Consider the following 8655-nt stretch of genomic DNA (forward strand, 5'->3'; position numbering starts at 1 on the left):
TTGATCATCTCTTGTGAAAACTGCCCCAGGATATATGCAAGAATCCAAGATCACTTCAAAGGTGAGTGGGAGCAAGATGGTGAGTTAGGGTCTGCTCCTTTGTCAGAGCAATCTTTGTAATCTTCCATCTGTTGTCTCTGCTGCTGGTCTGCTCCTTGAGGAGCAGTTGTGACTCCACTGCCTTGCACTACTGGAACAGAGTAGGTGCTCAGTATACACAGAACGATAAGTGACTACTGGGGTCTCAATAGAGGGAGCGAAGGAGTGAGTGGGGGACAGATAGAGCTGGTCAGCACATGCCTAAGGTGATCCAGCCAAGGCTAGTGTGGTCCACAGTCTACAGGAACGCAGGGGCAGGCATTTGGGCAATAGAGACAGCCACGGATGGGGAGACAGTGGGCCAGGTGAAGCGGCAATTAGGGCTTGGGGCAGGGTCTCACCTCCCAGGAAGAGGGAGTGTTAGATTGTCAGCATTCAACCAAAGGAGCTGGAGTTCAAGTGTGGACCAGAGTCCCAGTGACCAAATTAGAAAGCGGGGTGAAATCCAATGGTATCTACCCATGGTGGGGCATGGCTGCTACTGGTAGGATACCCAGAGTAGATACCTCGCTTTGGGGAACAAGATTAATTGGATCTCCACCGCCAAAATGGAGAGGCTGAGACTGGAGGATAGACTGGTGTTTGTGTATTTTGGTTCTCTGATTCTGTCTTCCTTATTTATACTTCAAACCAAACACGATCGATTTTACATACTTGTGAGTATGAGAAAGAGAGAGAAAGAAGAAAAATAAGTGTCCTTTTTGCTCCCAGCTATTATCCCTATTCTATTTCAAATCTTCTTAGTGCAATGTAGAGACACAACTAATTTATTCACTTTGACAGCTTATAAAAACTTAAGAGAGTGACATGATGGCTTCTAATGACCTTCCTGGAAATGTCTTGAGTTAAATGGTGCCTCATTTTCTCTTTTTTTCATCAAAAAGGAACTTTGGAGCTTTTAGTTGAATCACTGAAGGACCATTAAAATCAATCCTCTGCCTCTCAAACTCTAGATCTTGGGTCTGACTACATATTCTCTCCTTTTTATAAAACGTTGCAATTCTTGCTTCAGAATGTTGCTTATTCTTTTGACCGTGGGCTTGGAGATTTCCTATAGATAGCACATAGTGTTCCATAAATATCTTCAAGAATGACCTGCAATGTCTAAATTAGCTTTTTCCCTCCCTCATGCTTTGGCTGGGGCAGGAGTTTCCAGATGTCAGAGTTTAAATAACTCCACAACTCCTGCTCATGGCCACCCCGCCTCCATAAGCCAACTCCCAACTCCCACCCTGAGCCCAGAATTTGTGGGGCATTAAAGTAAAACAAAATTTAAGCAAGCGTAAGAAAAAAAAATTACATGCTCAGTAGTGTGGCTATGGGCTGTAAGTGTGAAAAAGGAACAACTTTCACATAGAGCTTGCTAAACTTACGGTCCATCATCTGGAGTTTGAGATGGGAAGGGGGAACCCGTTGAATGGTGCACTACGTGCCATTTCTGAGCAGAAAAAACCAAAAGGAAACAGTAGCCTTATGCTCACCCACTCTGAAAATCCAGATCCGGAGTCACGTGGTAGGAAGGGGGCGGGAGCATCCTGGAGCCACATTCCTGATCCCCTGGGAACTGGCTTCCAGGCCAGCACCCTGCACCAGGATGTGGTTTTCGGGTGAGTGAGAGCCACCAATGGGCTTCAAAGTTAGCCTCTTTTGTTAGTGTGCCTACCTTGTGACTAGAGCACACTCTCCTCTACATTACTGTCCTAACGCATTAGCAGAATAATGTGTCACTCATGATGTGACTGAGTGCAACGTAGAAAGGAAATTAGTTTACTACCTCCATTAGGTTAAAAGGCAAACGGGGGACTACACCGATAATCTAACGGCAATATTTTAATTTTCAGGGTTAGTTACCTGACAGGAGATTTCTCTTTTAATTTAGCTTTCCATGTTGTGTAATAATGAAGTTTAAGGGGCCTCACAGAGAAACAGAGGAAATTAGGGTGCCAAGCAAATTAACACACTTAATCCTTTTTATAGAGTTTCAGAGTTACAACCCACTCTTGCTAAAAAGTACTATTTCAGCCACCGAAGCAGAATAATTCAATATGAGAAAAAGAAAAAAAGAAACGCCCCCCAGAGAAAGGAGCTGGAAATGAAGTCAAAGAATCGGGAGTACATTTTCTCCACATAAGTGACTCAAGATGGTGAGATCCCAGCGCATGCTTCTGCGTGGCATTTGAACTTCGTATTTTCCAGTCGTATGAAATCTTGTCTAATCTGAAGTTGGAGTTGGCCTGTGAGACTGTTGCTCTCTCACTCTCTCGCTGCATCGTTAGAGTAGGCAGGCAATCCTGTCAGCGGGGCCTGAGAGAAATGTGAGTACGGTGGGGTGTTTATGGCTTTGTTCATCGAGTCACCGCAAGAATCAGGAAAGGTGTGTGGGAGACAAGCGTAGGGAGGAAAAGGAGAGAGGAGGGGTAATTCTCAAAACACAGCCGAAGGAGAGGAAGTTCTTGTCCTAGTCTCGGCAGATATACGCTGATACTATTTTCTCCCCACGGTTGAGGTGGATGAGTCCGTCAGGGAAGCACTCTTCATGGGAGCAGTCATTGGAAACAGAACTAAGTCACCTGACTTCACAGTGCAAGTGCCGATCAGTGGACTTGGCACTTGGCAAGTTGTTACTACCGTTACTATTATTATTATTTTGTTTTTTTAACGTTTATTCATCCTTGAGAGACAGAGCACGAGTTGGGGAGGGGCAGAGAGAGGGGGGACACAGAATCTGAAGCAGGCTCCAGGCTCCGAGCTGTCAGCACAGAGCCCGTCGCAGGGCTCGAGCCACGAGCTGTGAGAGATGGTGACCTGAGCTGAAGTCGGACGCTGAACCGACTGAGCCACCCAGGTGCCCTATTGTTACTTATTGACATTATTTTTATTCAGGTCTTGAGGGTTCACTCTGGAGGAGTGCATTTTCTTTCCTTTCCTCTTTTTTTTTTTTTTTTTTACATATTTATTTACTTTTGAGATAGAGAAAGAGAGAGTGAGAGAGAGAGAGAGCACAAGCACGCAAGTAGGGAAGAGGCAGAGAGAGAATCTCAAGCGGGCTCTGAGCCGCCAGCACAGAGACCGATGTGGGGCTTGAACTCACGAAGCATGAGATCATGACCTGAGCGGAAATCAAGGGTCAGATGCTTAACCGACTAAGCCACCCAGGTGTCCCTTCTTTTTCCTTGTTAAATTTGATGCTGAAATTGATGTAAACTAACAGAGTACCATAGATGACTCCCTGATTTAGGAGCATCGTAAGTTGGGGCAGTTAGTATTGTCAGTATTTCAGCGGTCCGTTCTTTCCCTTGTCTGCTATGAGTGAGGTTTGCTAACATATCAGCAATGTGGTGTCAAAGCTTTTATCATCTCTCTTCCTCACCTGGTGCTTCACATGCCTGATTTGATAATATTTGGCAGGCTTTGCGTGTTGTAAAGTTCTGATTAGATTGTTGGCCCTTAGAGGGCAGGGGTCATTTCCAATCTTTCTTTATATCCCTCACATACACCTATGTCCTTGATACTGTGCCTGCACATCCTCTGAATGCAATAAATATTGGTCGATTACTCGTATTTAGTAAGTATGTAGTTTCATCTCCCCATTATACTCTGATGCAAAATCAAAGCTTTTAGATCTTGGAGCACCTGGGTGGCTCAGGTCATGATCTCACGGTTCGTGAGTTTGAGCCCCACATCAGGCTCTGTGCTGACAGCTCAGAGCCTGGAGCCTGCTTCAGATTCTGCGTCTCCCCCCCCACACCCTCACTCTCTGCCCCTCCCTGGCTCACACTGTCTCTCTCTCAAACATAAAGAAACATTAAAAAAAAAAAAAAAAGCTTTTAGATCTAGAAGGGGCCGTTAGTCCAAACATCTCCTTTTATAGAGGAGGAACCTGAGGAGAAAGGAAAAAAAAAATATCTCACAGTCACATGGCACAGTGGGGATTAGAACTGGGCTGTCAGACTTCTACTTTTTTCTTTTGTTCCCAGTTGGAGAAACTGGTGTCATTCAGTAAAGTTCAAGAGATGAGGGGCTGGCTGGTACAATGAATTAGAGGCATAAGTCATGGGCTTGTAAGTACTGGTCTCAGTTTTGTGTATAATAACTATTATGTAGGCATAGTGCAAGACATTCCGCTTAATACCAAAGGCTAATACAAATGCTTCCCTGCCTTTATGTGAGGCAGAGGGAATGTTCCCCTAAGAGTAGCTCCCAGGCAGGAGCCTAGATAGAAAGAAGAGAACAAGGCAGCAAAGATTGTATCTGCTTGCTTTCCTACCCCAGGGCTGCCCTTGCGTGGTTTTCTAAGTTTTCTTTTTAAGTAGCTAATTCAACCTGAGGCCTGTGTTGCCTGGTTTTCTAAATTTCTTTTTAAGTAGCTAATTCGGGGTCCACTAGCCATAGGGGAAATATTCTATTCCTTAGCTACAATCTAAAGATGAACATACAGGATGGCTCTTTTCTGTTTGCGTCCCAAATAGTGGCTCCCCTTGCTCCCTCTCTCCCCCTTTCCCTTCTGAGAACATTTATTGATCACCTACTGTATGCTGAGCACAATGCTAGGCAGCCAGTGGGGAAATGACTACAAAAAAGACAGTTGTCCTGCTTTGGAGCTCACAGTTTCATCAGGAAGACACACGTCATAAATATTCACCCCACAGTGAGGGAAATGCTGAAAGAGGCGTCTGGCAAATGTTAATGGAAGCAGAGAGCAAAGGAAGGGGCAAGGAATGACACCTGTGAGGTCAGGCGAGTGTTTCCCAGGAAGTGACAGAGTCTTCACCAAAGAGCTACCGTGGAGGAGGGGCGGGTTTCGGTGGAAGAGAGATGTCCCTCGGAGGGGGCAGTGCGTGCAGACACAAGCAAACGCCAGAGGAAATGGCATGTGGAGGAGCCCAGCAGTAGTTTGGCATGGTGGAAAATAGGCAGTTGTGTGCAGGAGAGCTGACAGACCAGGCTGGAAAGCAGGAATCGGAAATCGGAAGGACGCTGGTGCTGTGCTAAGGAGTTTATATATTTTTTTTTAGCTTACGGTGACAGGGAGGAAGGAACCAGTGGAGCAGAAACTGACTAAACTGATGTCCTTTTCCTCAAAGTACCACAAGTCGCCGAATATAAATAGCACTGCTGAAGAAAAGAAAGTACATATCTGGGCTCATTTCATTTTCCTGTAAAGATGAAAATCGGTTCTTGGAGATAGCTTTTGCTTTTGCAATTATTAGCCTTCTCCAAGTGGCTTGCAACAGTACTTTTATAAAGCAAATCGTATTTTTGGTTGATTTAAAGTGTGGATTCAATGCTAATGAAAGGGCAATGGACTGGGAATTATGGGGGCATGGGTTCTGGGTCCAAGTTCACCATTGATGAGGGACAGTACCAATCTTCTCCGGCCTGTCTTTCCCAGTCATCAGGTCAGGGGAGGGGAGCAGGGGCTTTGCAGGGGTCTTTCAGCACGAGGATTGGAGTGTGTGACTTTGGGTATGTGTGTGGGGTGTGTATGTATTTGTGTATTTATACCTAGCCTAATTCCAGTAAGAATTGCTAACTTTTAATTTTGCCACATAAGGACGGTGTAAAAATAAACACAGCAAAGCAAAAACAATCTAGCAATCGCCACCAAAAACAGGGAAGGGAATAATAGCAGAATAAAGGACAGTCTTCTAAGTTGTCATTGTGCCTTCTTATTGAAATTTTATTCACATTTTTGGTAGATAATGCAGGCATAAGTTTCAAAATTCAAAAGGTAAAACATGTATATGATAAGAACATCTCCCTCTCACCCCTTGTCCTAGCCACCTAGTCTTCCCTGCCAGGTGCTATGCTTTCTAGCTGCCAAGATAAAGTAGGAAATATGACAATTTGCAAAGCCCTCAAGGATCAAGGTTTATCACAAAAGAAAGCTCTTTTTTTTTTTTTTTTTTTTTTTTTTTTTTGGAAGAGAATCTTAAGCTCTTAAAGAGATTTGTCAAAAGGATATCTAAACAAAGGCTCTTGAGTAAAATAATAGACAATAAACTCAGTAACATCTATGGACAATGTAGAGGGTTTTCTCATTTCTGAGCTATTCATCTGTTTAAGAATTAAAGGAAATACTTAGCTGAATCTCCAAAGTTCTATTCTATTAAAAAAATAAGATGACTTGGTCTGGAGTGTTTTAAGGGAAGCAGTCACCCTAAACCCCGTTCATTTCTGCCCTCAGGGAATCTTGATTTAACTCCTGAATCATGTTTAATTTTAAATAGGACTACAACCTGATTTGGTTGCAAGATAATTCAGCCTTAGAGCGAAGCCTGTATAACTGAATGGGGGAAATCGTTTGGATAAAATTGTTTACTGTTATTCACTTATATGTGACATGCATCTGACAAGAGCCGAGTTTGGTGTGACGTAATTACTATTTAGCCGTTCTTCTAGACAGTAATTGGTCAACAGGTTCAACTACTTTTAGAGGCCACTCCTGGAATCTGGAAGTGGTGCCATACAATCGGCATAAAAAGGATCCTTATCTTCCGTTGGCCAAAGTAGGATTGCATTTGGAGCTGGTACCTCATAGTTCAGGCACAAGTTAAAATCAGAGGAGATTGTGGTTGACTCCTGTCTGTGTTCCTGAAAATGATGCTATAGCAGTCAGAAAGGGAATCCTGCCAGCTCTGATTCTCAGACTAGTAGGAAAATAAGTGCTGTAAAGGAGTATTAAAAGCCTTGGATCAATGCACATCATGGAATCTGGCCATAAATCATCTCCTGTGGAATGAAGGACTGACATCAGATCAATAATTGCCAGAAAAATTAAATTTTTCATTAAGTGAAACAGAAAGCAACGGTTGAGCAGTTAAACCTAAAACCAGCCTGCTTCTCAGGGGGGATAAGAGACTGTGAGACCCAGGTTTGTTGAGGACAAAGCTCTGGGCATAGAATTTTTCTGAGGAAATGGGAGAAGCAACACTGTATCTTATTATTTTTGTTTTGTTTTATTTTTGAATGGTTTAATGGATGCACAGAAATTTACAAAAATCAGGACCTGTTAATTGCTGTAGAGGTTCAAGAGCTCTGGGACAGCTCTTTCTTAGGGCCCTGCTCTGGCTTAAGATGTGTCTTAGGGAGTATTCTGGATTTGCAAAACAAGAGCTCTTATTCCAAAGCCTCAACAGCAGAGCCCGGGCATATGGACTGGGATCTAGGATCCAGATCCACGGTTCCTCCCACCACAGTCCTGCCGGGAGCCACACAGCCCCAGCCACCACCCACAGCCTAGGGGACAGGCCTCCCCTCTCCATGCCTGCTCCTCCTTCCTCCCCCGCTATGCATAAACCCATATTGTACCTTTCTCAGAACTGCACTAAAATTACTTTCCTGCCAATCTGCCTGTCTTTTCTTGGCTCTCTAGCAGTACCTTCCTACACACAGGGCAGGAAAAAGAGGGTGGGATTCACCACCAGAAAGCTCTGTTTTCATGTTTTGTTGATCTCTAGTTCCTAGTGGCGCTGGCTCCTGAACCCACCCAGACCTGCCTGTCTTTCAGCCAAATAGTTAATGACCTGTAAACAAATAAACAGCTGTTCACAGGGGTCCCTATATTAAAACAAAACAAAACAAAAAAACCAGAAAAACCCTGAGGTGAATCTTTTGTAAAGCAAAGCATCTTTTTCTGTGTGATGCAGAAACGCTTCCTCTAATTTATCTGTTTTATAGGTTAGTGTGCTACAGGGTTCTCTAAGCGTAAAGGTATCAGTTGTAGTCGCAGTCAGAAGAATCAAATGAGGTCCGATTTCCTCACCGTGGTAGGCTGGCCGTTAAATTAACATGCCTAATTCTAACAACCCATTCTTTAGCTCTATTCCACATGAATGACCAGCATTTTAATCGTTTTAAGTGGCAAGGAACCACATGCTCCTCCTCTCCATCAGAGAAACGCACATTCCAACTGCCCTTCATGTTGCCCCCGAGAGACGGGTAAGATCCTTGGTGGGGTAAGCAATGAACTTGGAGAGGGCCTGTGGAGAGGAGGGGTCCCATTGCAGCCAAACTGGAAGGCGGTGCAAATGCCAGAGTACTCTATATTTGTCCACCCCTGGTCTTTAAACTTCCGAGAATGCAACGTATGGTTGGAATGTTGTATCTTTGTTAGCAGAAGTATTATTCCACAAGGAAAAATAAATTATACGAATAAACAAAGATGAAGAGACCATTGTAAAAGGAGTAGTGTTTTGATAACTTCCATTCTATTCTTTCTCTTGTGCTGAAAGAACATGTTCATTATAAACATTTTTAAAGATATAGAAATGCATAAAGAAAATGTTTTTTCTGGCCTTTTATTTGTGGGCATGCATATATTACAAAAAGTGATCACACTGGACAAGTGAAAGCTGCTTTTCAGTTAATATATAATGAACACTTCTTCATGCTATTTAATACTCTTTTACAGCCATTTTTATCGCTCTATGATACATTTATTGGACATTAACATTAATTTTTTTTAATGTTCTTTAGTAGTGACGATGAGCCTTCTTTAGCGAATTCTTTGGTCTCACATATTATTTTCTTAGGATAAATTCGTAATCAGATTTC

Source organism: Panthera tigris, chromosome B4, assembly GCF_018350195.1.
Source record: "Panthera tigris isolate Pti1 chromosome B4, P.tigris_Pti1_mat1.1, whole genome shotgun sequence".
In the NCBI taxonomy this organism is placed as follows: domain Eukaryota; kingdom Metazoa; phylum Chordata; class Mammalia; order Carnivora; family Felidae; genus Panthera; species Panthera tigris.